The sequence below is a fragment of the Anopheles moucheti genome, chromosome 3, assembly GCF_943734755.1.
Source record: "Anopheles moucheti chromosome 3, idAnoMoucSN_F20_07, whole genome shotgun sequence".
Taxonomy (NCBI): domain Eukaryota; kingdom Metazoa; phylum Arthropoda; class Insecta; order Diptera; family Culicidae; genus Anopheles; species Anopheles moucheti.
In genome coordinates, this window is record NC_069141.1 from 54,150,067 (window position 1) to 54,165,479 (window position 15,413).

Genomic DNA, 15,413 nt, shown 5'->3' on the forward strand with positions numbered 1-15,413 from the left:
ACAACATCTTCCAACGACGACACTTGCCCAAAAACTTGAGCATCAGCTCTCAGCAACTACAACAGCAGCAACTTCAACATCCAACGGCTTCTCGTGTATTGGAAAAGGAGATGAGTAATAGTGGGCCACGCTGAAATATTAATGCAAATATGTTTTGTTTCCCCACGCTTCTTCCGGATTGTGCTCTTCCGCCCGGCTCCGCCTTGGGGTGTGTGTCTGTGTGTCTCACACTGCCGTTTGCGGATTGTGCTTGTGGATGCTAATTCCATTTATCATATCTCTTATTGGTTTTGTGCGCTCCGCTTTCCCGTGGCTGATTCCCCTTTTGCTCATGGTGTCAGTGATCGCTTTTCTTTCTGCGAATGGGGCGAAGGGGCGAAAACCCAGGGACGGTCGGTATTAGTGAGCACGGTTTTTCTCCGAATCGGCCTCCACTTTTCTACCCCCGTCCGAAAGGTTATGTTTTTGTGTGGAAGGATTTTCCGGGGTGTTTTGGAAGACGCACGGCCATGGAAACTCCCCAGCGTGTGTGTGTGTGTGCCAAAGCGCAAATCCGAAGCCACCGGGAGCCACGATTCGCCAAACGACCACGGGAACGGATTCACTGGCCGCCAGTGGGTGGTGTGGATGGGGTGGGAATAGGCAGAAGACGTTTTGCCGGATGTGCCGAGGGTTCATGTGGCTAGGGCACTATCCATCTCCGAGCGAACCGTGCGCCGGTGAATGCCTAAGCAAGCGAAGCCTTTTTGCCAACCTGGGAAGCCTTCCCGGCACGACGCCGGCAAGACAATGATGAAAGTGCTATTAGTTTTCGTTTCTCGGGCGTGTAGTTTCCTAGTCTGGGGGTTGTATTATAAATAAATAATATGATAATTTATTAACAATACACCTATAATCATCCAGCGTTTACGGTTGCCAGGCGTGGCAAGAGGCAAGGAGGCAAACTGAAACTAGCCGGCGCACTGTGGCGTGCGTTGTAGCTCTTGCAGGGGCAGAGAAATGGCCCCGAAGTTTATGTTCGGTGGCGAACTCGCCCAAGCGGACATGAGGAGAGGAAGACTGGGAATGCTGCAGTGTGGTAGTCTAGTGGGGCCAAATTATGCTACTTTAGTACTGTGCCATCGACGTGGCTGCGTTTGGCATTCGGACGGGAAGTGTTTGTTTCTGGTAAACATTCGACACTGGTGTGCTAGAACGGAAGTCGCAACCGGGGGAACCGAACGCTCTCAGCATCTGCTCGATTGTTTGGTTAAGAGTGGCGCCATTGGCCCCGGCTAGGTCTTGGCGTACTGACATAACGACCACGAACGGAAAGGGTGTGGGTTGTGTTACTACTTCCTTTCTTACTTCCCCAACATCTCCAACATCGGCCAACATATCTTGGAAACCGCTTCAACTGATTTCTAGTGCGGATGTGGTAGCCGTTGCACCGGTAGAGCTCTGACTTGGCTGACTTACAAGGTGCCGGTTTTAATTTTCCAAGGTGCGTAACGTACGGAACCATCCATTTCCGAACTTTAACAGCGCGCTCGCTGCATGTTGTCGAATGTATGCAGTGCTGTAAGGTCTCATTCAATTATTACGTAACGCTGATAGGGGGGGAGGGGGTCAGTACCAGCGTTACAATTTGTTACATATTGGGGAAGGGGGGTTTAACTTTTTGTTAAGTAACATATAATAAGATTATACTTAGTTTCCTGCTTCATAGTCTTTGTATGAAAAATTAACTTATTTTAGGGATTTGTATACAAATTCCATGTTATCTATCTACTTGTCGTTTGTTTAAAGGTCGAGTCTCTTGGTATCTTCTGATATCCACTCACTGATGACTTCTGGTGTCCACTCAGATGGTGATTTTGGATTCCTGTGTGTAGTAGTGAATCTAGTTTGCATCCATTGTCACATAACGAGCATCGTCGACTCGTAAAACCAGTATTGAGCTTAAAGAACTCTTAATAGTCTCAGATTCCTCTTGCGTTTAAGCAAATGCAGCAAACATTTTAAAATCTGCTGACATATATCCAAATTATTGTTCAAAATTATAAAAAATATTGCCACGTGATGCATCAAAGATTTCCTCTATCTCAAAGAATTTCAGTTAGCATCATACAGCAGTTCATTATTTAATATCATTTACATCACATTCACGATACACTGATCAACTTTCAACAACTATAACGTGCTGCATCACGATCGGTAAGCATACCAGCTAAAATAGTTTATTTTAATGGTGCTGAATGTTACGATGCTTATCAATTCAATTTAACCGTTTTTTTTCCTAACCAAATGCAATTATTCTATTGACATTCTAAATTAATTATGTTCAACTGAGTGTTAAATAATAACAATGGGTTCGGGTTTTGAGTTTTCCGGCCCTTCCTGGTCTTGACCTGCTGCAGGAGTCCTCTAAACCACCTTAGGACAAGCGCCCATCATCCCGATCTGTCTGTTGGACTCATCAACGGCATGCCTCTAACTTAATTTGGGCCTACCAAGCCTCGTCTGTCCATGAGGACTACCTAAACCGGCTTTTTGGACAGGGTCGTCCGGTGTCATTCTCATGACATGACCAGCCCAACGGGGCCCGGGCTGGTCTAATCTGCTGTAAGGACGGTAGATTCGCCGTACAACTCATAAAGCTCATCATTATAGCGGCTCCAGTGTCCTTCCACACATACGGGGCCAAAAAACCTTCTGAGCATCTTCTAAGAGGGTTTCATCAGTTTTGGACAAAGTCCATGTCTTACAGGCTTATGTAAGTCGATTCGTCATGGTACTATGTAATGTAAACTCCCAAACGAGCTTCTTAAGCTTTTTTCAGTGGACGTTTAGCGAATGAATCCTTCGTTTGGGATCTGTGGTGCTGAAGACTTGTATACTTAGCGTCTTCCGGTAATTGATATCTTTATTCAGAACCTATCCAGCCTTGTTTTAGTTAACTTGGTACATGCCAGTGATACAAATTATATTGATGAAAGATACGGACAGCCTGAAAACAAAAATTGTTTAAAAAATATCGTATCCACAATCGTAGCTGTATGGATTGAAAAATGTTCCAAAATCGCTCGCTCGGGTCGAAAATTGACAATTTTTTCGTTACGTAATCATTGAATGAGCCCTGTAAGCACTCGGTCTTCAAGGTACTGTTTTAAGGTCCTACCATGTCCTACTAATCGATACGGAAATTTCTTCCCATTCGCCTTGTTTGAAGGTTACTTCTATCTTGAATAAAAAGGGCAGTTCGAATCTATCGATCGGTCGGATGATGTATTATTGTTGCCTAGAAGGGTGTCAACTCAGCCTAAATTTACAACCAAGCTCCATTGAAATGGTATTAATTCTACACCTTCCTACGTTTTGTTTTTCACTTCTCACACTTCTCTTAAAGAAGGCAGAATTTACCCCGGAAGTGGTTCTACATTCATTCACTAGAATTAATTAATATCCCATAAGCCATCGAGACAGCACGGGCACGAAGAATCACACTCGCATTCGAGGATATCGAGAGTGGGAATGTTCCAGAGAAATATAAGTTCTATTGGTAAAAATAGTTCCCATTGCTTTAAGCTTCCTGCGCCTGCTCCTGCTACTGCTGATGATGATGATGAAAACGAATGTCCAGCAAGAAAGTGGCTCGCTCACCGGTAGGCAGCTTTATTTTGAACGACGGAGAATTTAATTTTCGGGCTTTCAATTTAACACACCATCAGCTTTGGTTGCAGGGTTGCTTTCGTTTTTCTTCTACGGCCAAACGGGCCGGGTGGAATGGGGCGATAACATTTTGTCTTACCAGGCATAAATTACTTGCCTGTGTCCAAGAATTCACCATACGGATGTGTACAGATTAAATAAAGATAACACCGGGCCGTCCGTGCCCGAGTGCATTGTTTCGCAGTGAAGTGCTTTACGTATTTATTTCCTGCCTGAATTGTGTGCCCAGCATCGGTTGCGTTCTTCAGGTGCTGTTCACAGTTCTTTTGCGGAACAATTTTGGGGGTCTGGGATGGTGGCGTTGGTGGTTGGGTGGTGTCTGTTCCAAAAGCCTGAAAAGCACGTTCTCGTGTACCACATACCGGGCCGGTGTACCGGTGTACCCAAAACCCAGGCACCAGCGCAACCGAATCCCGGTACCGACCGGGTAGCTGCTGGAGAATCAATTTTAATTCCATCATGTCACTAGACTAAACATGTTACTTGTACAAACTGTCTGTTATTGGACAAATTATGTGTTGCCGCACACCACTCGCAGCACACCTCCTTGCGCCCGGTAACCGGATCGCTACACATACAAACCGTTGAATTAGTTGGCTGGCGTGAGCTGCCGGCGGAAGTCCAAAACAGGACGGGGGGGAATTTTCCCATTGCATTGGTGCAATGATGCTGCACCACCAATAGTGAAGCACCAACCGTTGCGGGTGGACCCCGGGAGGGCAGCGGTGCAAAACCATGTTGCCAACTATGGCATGCACCAAAAACAGTGCGCCAGATGAACAGGGTGAAACGAGAATGGAACTTTGGCAGTACGGTGAAACGACCAGTAACAGTTCGATTCAGCATTTTAACGTGTCACTTTACCAATTTTTCACGGCGGCAAGGCTCCCGGGGGCTACAGCTCTGTGAACGATTTAGGTGGAACGGCCGAAGCTTGCTAAAAACATGGTTGTAAGACAAAACCGACCCGTCCGGTACGCGGGTGGTGTGTGTTCGTAATGTCACCAGGAACATTTTCGTTGGGCCATACACTAAAAAAAAATCGGGGTTTTAAAGGTGCCTCTGTGTGTGCTGTGTGCGCGCTGGGTACGTTTCGGTTTGTCTGGATCGGCTCTGAGCACCGCACTGCAACATGAGTGCGTCATGTTTCGTGTACGGAATGCTAGTGGAGTGGTATAAATTGAACCATTTTACTGTGCACATTTGCAAAAAGTGTTACTTTTGTTCAGTAACGATACACAGGTGAGAATTGCATGATTTTTACTTTAAAAAATTACCATCTTTCTATTTGTAAATCTCGGCCGTTTTGAGAGGGATTTCCTGAAATTACTAAGCACAAATATTTTATTTAATAATTTTTCCAGTTACAAACTATGAATAATTGGGAACATTATCAAAATCATGGTTCATATTGCAGGGAATATCTTTATTGCTTAGAACTTATATATTTCCAGTACTCACATGCGCCTCTGGGACATAAACTTTAACCAAAATTGACGAAACCCTCTTAGCCGTGTTCGAGTGGAGGTTGTTCTGAAGGATTCCTGGCCTGGAATGTGTGGAAGGACAATGGAGCCGCTACAACGACGAGCTCTATGAGCAGTCGCGTGAAATTATTGTCGTACAGTCTCCGGTGGGCTGGTCACGTCATGAAAATGACACCGGACGACCCAACCCATAAAAGGCCTTTTAGGTCACCCACATGGACAGAAGAGGCGTTTTAAAATTAATTAAATTAAGATGGACTGATGGTGGAGTTGATGTGTCCGCCAGAATTGCCATAATAATGGATTGGCAGACGTGAGCTGTTGTAGGACTGCTGCAGCAGGCCAAGTCCGCGAAACCATTGTATCCTGTAGAGGTTGTAAGTTATAGTAAGTAAATAAGTAAGATCTTTCTTTCTTGGGCATCTCATTTCATGCCGGTGGTGTAGCCGCTTCGTCTTTTCATACATCAAAAATGATAAATCACAAATATTATTAATTAATATTATTATATTTAATTAATATGGGGCAGCTCGGTGGCATGATGGTAGCGGAACCGGTCTTCACACGAACGGACCGGACCATCGCTGACGTAAATGTCCTAACGGGCCATCCGGCATAGGTTCTGAGGCTTGAGGAGTTGTTAGTCCGTAGGCGCTCCGGCGAATCGGGCAGTTCCCTGACTATGGTGGTTCCTGTTTTAACAGGCATCCTTGGCAAGGATGTGGGTTTCTCTATGAAGATTCTCTCCTCTGACAATCCAAAAGAACGGACCGGACCAAAATCCCATCCGGATCAATCCCCCGTAGCAAGGACTGACTATCCAACTGCGTGGTAAAATAAGTCGATACGGCCAGGCCGTTCTAACGAAACAAAAAAAAATAATTAATTAATATTATTAACTAAGATTATTAATTAAAATTATAACTAATTAAATTAATATTATTATAAATAACAAATATTGTTAATAATATAATTAATGCGGGCTAATACCAGTCCAGACTGCTAAAAATGATGAAATCGATAGAGTTTTGTGTTCTTAAGGTTTAGTGATGTCAAATGTCAAAATCAAACGAACTCAAATGGCATGGAATATTATAGTCTTTTTATAAATGACCCGGAATTAAAGCATGAACATTATTATCTTTTGCCTCTTTCCAACAATGCTCAATGATGCCCTATTTCAATGATCAATATGTCTGAAGTATAAAATTTGTATTTCGATTTGTATTTCTAGAAAAAATTTAACAACATTTAACAAATTTCTAGCACAAATTTAAGAAATTTCTAAACAAAGTATTTTTTAAATTTTTTACTTTTATATTTCTTCTTGTTAAGGAAAGATGATGGTCGTACAGATGATGGCCATTTGTTTCGGTCCTGTCATGTGGGACCGATGTCGCTACCAAATACACCGCTTAACCGCGCTAGGAATAAAGATTTACTTAAATGAATGAAACATTTAGGAAACTTCCTTCATGTTATGTTTTATCTTAACTTTGTTGGGCCTTCAAAATCCATACGCTACAATATACTCACATTTCTTTCATTCACGTTCGGTGGCTTAAGCTTTAAGCTTAGTGCCCCGAACGATAATTACCTTTGCTCATTTGTCAAATAAATAAACAACCAGGCACTTAAGTAGCATTGCTTACCGAACACCATCGCTGCCTTCACCGGCAACCCACGGTTATCCTTCCCTCAGCATCGTAATCGAACGGAAACCAATTGCCGCACAATGGCGTACACATCCTGCTTTGCAAAAACTCTCCCCCCAGTTAGCCTCACCTTAGCATAAACAACAGCAACAAAAAAAAAGCGAAAGGATTCACACCGGGGAAGAAGACCACCACTTACGTCACCTAGCCGCTCAATTACACTAAGCAGCTGCAGGCAGCTGCGGAGCGGATGGCGTCTTGTTTTCGAAATGGCCGAACGGGTGGTTTGCGAAGGCGGGTTTTATGAGCTGCAGAGGACGATATCGCATAACTTATTAAAATCTCATTACGAACAATAATCTGAATAATGTTGTTCATAAAAGAGTCGTTTTCCTTTAGGTTTCATTCCGGGCGCACCGAAAGCGATGGTGCGGGCGCATGGCAAGACACTTTCCGCACAAAACCGTCTTCGAGTGTCTCGCTTCCCGCTTCCCGTGCTGTGATGCCCTATGAGGGGTGCGGGTGGCCATTTACTGCATGGCCATTTTCCGTTCCTGGCCTCATTTGCTATACTGCCATCCGCTCGGTGCCTGGGCACGCTGTGTGGGCGTTGGGAATGGAAAAGTTTTCCACCGCTCTTCCGCCGCCGCTCAGCCAGTTCCCACCCACCCGTCCCCCACGACGCATTGTTTGCCACCCGGACACAACCTCGCATGGGTGGGTTATCGTCTCGAAGCGAACATCTTCACCGGTTGGCCTGCTCCAGAAAGCGATATCATCGATGAGAAAACTCGAGTGGCACGCTGGCACAAACGACAACGTGACTGGCCGGATCGAACGCGGCAGCCCGACTGTAGACGAAACAGAAATAGTAATATAAATGCAATTAATCATATTGAAATGAAACCTTTCTCTTCGGACGGCAGTGAAGCGAAGATTTCTGTATCTGTGCGGCACTGTGTGTTTTTTTTTCTTTTGCCATCGTTGGGTGTTTTGTTTTGTTCTGTTCTGGCTACTTGTTTGTCGGGCGAGCGCTCTATTATCGGGTGGCACGTCTTTAGTAGGGCAAGATCTACATGATGAGGGCGATTTTGGGAAGGTGGGTGGCAAACGGTTTGGATTTGATGATGGTTTAAGTTCGGTGGGGTGCGGACTCACGATAAAAAGCAAGATAAACAACGTCTCATCAAGCAAATAAGAAAATTAGATGAACAAATGTTCGTGATGCAGAATGGAATCCAGCTTTTGAAGTATTTTTATTTTGAAAGCCTTGATTTGTGAGATCGGGATAATTTTACGTTTATTTTAGTTTAAAAATTTGTTGTGACTATGATGTCTATAACTAAGATAACTTTGAGTTTTTATCATGATTCCATTACTTGAAGTATGTGATAGTATTTTGTCGCACAATTGCACCACTAGTTTATTTGTTTTCTCTTACTTTTTTTTATAAAACAATACTTCAAAATTTATTACCTTATTCGTATACATAAGCTTACTGTTTGTTAAATGTCTTTGGCCCTACGTTGTGTATATTTTTCAGTTTATCAATTTACAAAATGCTTAGATATTTGGAGCGAACCGAATAAGACATGTGGTTATATTCAACTCAAAAAACTCTTCTTCTTATTTTTTTACTCTCCTTCTTTTTCTCCAATCTGACATCTTCTACTCGCCAGGTTGGACATTTGACATTTGACGATTCGGTGTCAAACACTTACATTACGAATTTCCTATTCATGCACCATGCCGTTGTTACCCTATCAGCTGTTTTAGCTCATCTTTTGAAACGTTCTGGATTTAATTCATTATTGAAAACACACTGGACGGTTTTTGCTAAAAATTGACAATATAGTAATTCTTTTGTTTTTGTACTCATCAGTTTTAGCTCCGGTTTCATTAGCTGAATGTAGGCATTTTAATTTCGTGATCTTTAATGATTTGGCAAAAATAGTTCCAAATTTTGTTTCTCATTTTACAATCCTTCAGTTTGTGTTCAATGCTTTCCACACATTTGCAATTTTCGCAGTTAGGATGCTGTACCATTTTAAATTTAAATTTTAAATTCCTGAGTGTACATTCTTTCATTAACCAACGTATACAGAATACTTCTTTCGCTAGAACTAAGCTTCATTGATATTTCTCCATATCTGGTGCCATGGCAATGTGGGATGTTTTTTGTATTATTTGTGGTATTGTAATTGTACTACTGCTATGAATTTTTGGACTGCTTTTGTGCTTGAGTTTTTAATTAATTCATCTGATAAATAAACCATCTTAATATTAATAGTTTTGATACACGGATGGTGGATTTTGAATGTGATTTAATAATTTGCTACTGTATGGAGTGTTTTCCATTTCTTTTAGTTGTCTATTCACTAGTAAGGCTTTGAGGTTTACTTCGGGGATCATGAGGTTTAAACCTCCTTGTTCTTTAGGCAGAGCTAATTGGTGCAGAGCTATTCATGGTCCACTTTTAGACCATATAAATGAACCTTGCTTAGATGTAATATTCGCTAAAAGTTTGTTGCTAATTGACAGAGCTGATCCAATAAACCATAATTTAGATGTTAAATAGGTATTCGCTACTATGACTTTTTAGTGCAGGTTAGTCTCTTTCGCCAAATTAATAACTAAGATAACTTTGAATCTTTGCCATGATTCCATTACTTGTAGTATGTGATAGTATTTTGTCGCACTATTGCACCACTAGTTCACTTTTTTTCCACTAACTAGATGGAGAGTGATCTTTACTTGAAACACTGCGCCTGCTGCGATGTACCATTCAATTTACCATCCACTCAATAAGCCCACAGACAATTGGAGCTGCGGTTGACTGTGACGATACCGGTCCAGGCTCGGGTTGAGGCTGCAAAACACATTGCCCCGAGTACGAGACACGAAGCACCGTGTTCCGGTGTTAATATATCAAAAAGATTGCCGTGATTGATTTATGAACAAGCGGTTTGGTAAACAATAATAACTACATCTGTTTTTCGCCGCTCGTTCACGGAGCGAACGTGGCACGGGTTTTTGGAGAACACATTCCGACAGCAACACACAACCGCAACACTCGATGTTCAATCGATGTTGTGTGCGGGAGGCTGTGTGTATCAAGGAAAGGCAAAAAAACCATACCCAGCGCTACGACTATTGCCACCATAGGAAGGTTTCAACCGGTACGATAGAAACAATGGACCTGCTGCAGCCCATCGCAGGAGAAAAACGCGAACCATGCGAAAATTTCGGGTTGAAACACTCAAACCCCGGGCAGCACTGTGCTAAAGCTTAGCAATCGTGTGAACGAATGCCAAATGTGGACGAAAAAAGGATCGATTCTAAGGCGGCAGGAACAAAAGCGGAAAACCGAAACAAGAAAAACAAGTCCTCCCGGTCACAACAAAACGTGCAGAGTGGGGAAAAATCGTACTACAGGGCACGTTCTATTCGACGTTTCATACGTCCTTTGTAAAAGTGGAAGTGGGAAATCTCGGGAAGGATCTTTCCGTCAACCATGTGGTGATCGTGTAGCACGGAACGACAAATAGAAATCGATGCTGTTGTGTGGGATGTAATATGTTCTATAGAGTAAAGTACAGGCAGTCCCCGAGATACGCTGTTATAGCGGACCTCTATAACCCGGGAAAAATCGGCGTAACTCAAATTTCCACGTAACTCGAATCCTGGTGCAATTTCGTTTATACTTCAAAATCACAGAGTCGACTTCCTTCTCTGGACTTAATGTTTTCACCGAATCAGGTGATTTTAAGAAAGAATTCATTACAATTAATTAGAAATAAGTGTTTTATGTGACGAAAAAAGGTATTTTCGACCAATTTTCATCTTTTTGCTTAGATTTTGTGCTATAAACTAGCTCAGCTGTAAAATTTCCAAAAATCGCGTATCTCCGAAACCGCGTATCTCGGGGACTGCCTGTATCATTAAAAAAACTAAATAAATATAGATTAGAAAAGTTAAATACTCTCAATTTATAATTCCCTTCAAAAATCCAAAATTTACTATAAAATACTATTAAAATGGTATTAAAACTTGAAAGCACTGCTTTCCTAATGTGCTGCGTAAATAATTTATTTCGACAGCAGCAGTCCTGTCGTGCTGGCTTTGAGTGGAATATGCACTGTTATCACTACATCACCTGCATTTTGTACGATGTAACTCCATTTCCCAAAACATGACTGCATGAGGTAACTGTGTGTTTTGAACCTGTCAAAATCCACTTTAGCACTCGGACCGCATCCTTACCAATTCAATTCTCTTCGCTTAACTGACACACCGCACCGGTACCGAAAGAAAGCCGGTTTGCGTCGAAAACAAGACTGGCACTTCTGGTTGGTGCATGGAAAATTTACAATTCATTGACTATCGATGGTCGGATTGTACACTTACGCGAGCAGTTGGTGCCAAGTCTTGCCGGCACAAAACCATTGGCCCCAATGTCAGTAGCGACCTTCAGCTGCCACTCTGCACGTTCTCGTGAGCTTTGTCCAACCCCGAAAAAGGACCGTTGCGAATCGGGCCGGAAATCGTCAGCCGAGAAAGATTGCACCAAGCCTATCTCGAGCGGATTTTGTGTGCATGCTGCTGCTGCAGCAAAATACACAATGGCTACCGATCATCATCATCATCATCGGTATGCCGATGATGTCGCCTTCCTTCGCGTCGGTATCGGAGTTTGACATTGGGCAATCGATAGCAAATGTGTTATGCAATGGCACTTACAACGGTGTTCCCGGTCGGTGGGGGTTAAAATTTCAAATTTGATAAAATACATAGCAGCACATTCAATTTGCGTCGTTTCAGCTGTAGAAAGCTGGCGTTGGTACAAAGTTGCGCGTCTAGGATTTTTTTTTCTTGGCGAAGCAAACAAATCAATTTGATGGTAGCGAACGTTTCGGGCTGGATGATTGGCAGAATTGTTTCGGTGCAAGTGTGTGTGTTTTGTACACATTTCGTGCTTGACCGAAGAACATGGGCGTATTGGTAAACATTGTGCAGCACTGTGCACGCTATAGTACAAGAAGGAAGAGGACACTACCTAATTAAGATTTCGCTAAGGGTTGTGGAAGTGAGTATGTTTTAGGATAAGCTGTTTAAAAGAACATTTTTAAAACAATTTTATTATTCCATTTTTTATAGCAAACGATTTTTGTTATATTTTAAACTAATTATTTACTAAAAAAGACATTTCATTTCAATATCTTATACATATATTTCTTTTCAAATATTAAATATTCACTAGATTGCTTAAAATTATATAAACTAACGCTTTATCCAAATAATTGATTTTAAATGGAAATTTTGAGTTAATCGTTGCCCTAGAATTATGTATGAGTAATGAAGTTGAAGTTCAAAAGAAAAAAGATTTTTTTAGATAAATGAATGTGAAAAATTGTCGTTAATATAGGGAATGGGAAAAATTTGACTTTTACCTACAAAAAGACAATTTAAAAATAAAAGTGTAGCATTTGTTTGCAAAACAATTGTATTTTTTAAACGAAATTGAAGCATTTGACAGATCTTTGAGAAATTCTTGCTCTCTATGTTTTGTAAAATAGTAACATAGTTTTAACATTTTCGATGAAGATTTTTCTACGATTTAGATAACTATTCTTTATTCTAAATTTTATTTTTATTCTACGGCCATCACTACCACCTAATCGAACATAATCAAAGGCATGAATACTAATCAACAAAAAGAATGTGTTATATAGGTATTAGTGTGTAATTGCCAATTCGAAAAATATGCTGTACCGATATGCGGTGTTTGTTTGCATATTCACACCTTACAAAAACACAGCGAAGCAGCGAAAACAAAAACCAAACAAATTGACGTACATCAGTCACACGGCGGGGCTGGTGGTACGTGTGCTTAGGCATAGAACATGGCAATAGAAAATCAATATCTTTGCGAATCAGCACGCTTTCAATAAACAGAAATCTGTTTCGATTTTTTGTCCGCACACCACAGTGTGCCCCCAAGGCAATCCGTTCTGGCCGGCGCGTACCATTTTTTGGCCTAGTCGCCATGCTTAGGCATTGAGTTATTGACAGTGCTAACAAAATACGACCAAATTGTACCATCGGATGGAATCGATTGGCAAAACACAATGTTGGCTTGGATGGGCAGGTGGGGGAAGCGGGGGGAGTGGGGAGGGGGGGCTGGGTAGACCAAAACAAGAAGGGAGCGAATGCAAAAATATGATTGCGATAATAAACCCATCCCACGGGCTGCCGACGGCGAAAAAAAATCACGACCAGGCAAAGGGCTCTAGCAACACCGTACACTCCGTAGTACGCCGGTGGGTGGATCTGGTGAGGGAGGCAGTGGCTGGAAGGAAACAAAAAAGGGCCAAAGAACAATCAGAACACAACCAATACATTCATTCGGCAGGGCGCGACACAAACAGTCACTTGCCGAAGAGCGAAAACAGCAATCCATTGCTTAGGGTATGGAAAGGTAAAATGAAAATCAGCACATCAACCACGATTGATATCGCCACATGAGAACGCCCGAAAGCAAGCTGCGTTTTTATGTACGTAAAACATAAAAAAATGATAAAAAACTGGGGAACTACTGTTGTACAAAAAAAAAAACACGAGAATTATAAAAATATTCACAATCATACAAATACGAAAACAATAGAAAACAAATCTAAAAGCGTTTTTTTGTTGTTATAATGCTCGAGACAAAAAACCTTGCCCCGACGCGCACGACGACGTCGACAATGACAGTGGCATGCACCACGGGCCAGCGGCCCCCAACATAGCCAAAATTCGAAAATGAAGTGTCTATCTATCAGTTGGAAAATAAACAGCCCGTTTTGTTTTGACAGCATAGGTTTTTATTGCATAAAGTCCAGTCTGCGTTTTGGTTTCTCCCGGCTCCCGATGCGATGTTTGTGTATTGCGATAGGTCCCGTACGCCTGAAGTATCTGCAGTTATTATTTTTACTTTACTTTTACCAAAACAAAAAAAAACCACCCAAAAACCGTCAAAACTATGGCAACTCATTGGAAAACGATTCACTCGTCCGCGGGATCGGTTCGCGGTCCTTTCGCACTGGACGTTTGCAGCATCGTTCCCTCGTGTTGCGCAGTAGTTGGTGGTGGGTTTTTGTTGCCATAAGCAAAAAGGAAACAATCTACAGGACGGTATGACAACAATCATAAGCCTTTCAAACAACAATGTCGCACACTGTGCACATTCCGGGGCCGACATATTTGTTACGCGCTTTCATCGGTTGTCGTTGGGCTATGTGGTCATGCATGATTAATTGCTTTTTTGTTTGTTGGTTGCTGCAGCGTTAAAGTAACCACAACCAGTGATGATTTTTAGTGGGTTCTTCATACTGATTTTTTATAAAGCAGACCTTTTTTTCTTAGTGTTCTAAACTATTCATATGCAGCATAAAATCGATTCGAATCAATGTAATATTGTACAAGTAATATTTAAGGTTTTCAATGTATAAATGAACAAAATTGTGAGTTCAGATAAATCCTTAGAAAAAACGTTTTAAAATGTATTTATCTTGAAATTCCTTCTCAAGCATTTTATTTTAAATAAAGCTTTGTTCATATATTGTTTATCTTAAAAAGTACAGGTAATTCCCAAATTGAAAGTTTAGCTTAAATACTTGTTTCTTAATTGTTTTACGTTTATATCGCAAAACTGAAACAAATAAGAAAAATTCAACAAAACGGCCAGCCCTGGTAAAATTCGGTCAAGTACTTAGGTATTCTGCTGGACAAAAGGTTCTCTTTTAAGAACAACACTGAAACTACCTCGCTAAAATAAGAAAAAATGTTTAAAATCCTATACAGTTTTCTGCACAGGAAATCGAAACTAAACTTTAAAAATAAGGTCCTTCTCTATAAAGCAGCAATACGGCCAATAATTACATATGCGTCTCCAGTTTGGGTAGATTGCGCTAACTGCCATAAATAAACACTCCAAAGAATTCAAAACAAATATCTGAAAGCAATACTAAATGTTCCTCCTTGGTACCGTACATCCTTATTACACGAAAAATATAAAATGCCTCTTATAACCCGACATCTTAAAAATATTCAGGCCACCTACATACAAAAATTCGAAACAAATCCGCTATGCAGACTTACCCCTCAGTAAGGAAATGTTATTTTCCTCAACAAAACCAGAGGTCGAAAATAATGACCATATAAGTTTACAATCAAGTCAACATGGCTTAACTAGATTAGGTAGGTTAATGAATAGATAATACTTTAGATATAAGCTTAGTTATGATAAGGTAATTTTTTTTCTTCTCTCGAACTTGTTGGGTTTTTGTCTGTAAAGTTTTCCCACTCATATTTTTCCGTACGCCTTACAGGTAAAGCAATATTCGGTATCCATCGCAATGCGAGTGAATTTATTTAGTTTGCGAGGAAAGACGTATAGGTCGAACCCGTTTTATGTATTACATGTAAATTACTATTGTAAAATCAAATTATTCATCGTCTAAATATATATCACTACTACTACTCAACAAAACGGCCAGCCAATTCTTAATGGTATAGCACC

General features: G+C 41.3%; 1 protein-coding gene across 6 annotated transcripts in view; it reads left to right on the forward strand.

The window, feature by feature from the left end:
• Positions 1 to 15,413, forward strand: part of LOC128302606 (RNA-binding protein Musashi homolog Rbp6) — a 684,518-nt gene that overhangs the window by 314,767 nt on the left and 354,338 nt on the right. The gene's annotated exons all lie outside the window — the stretch shown is intronic.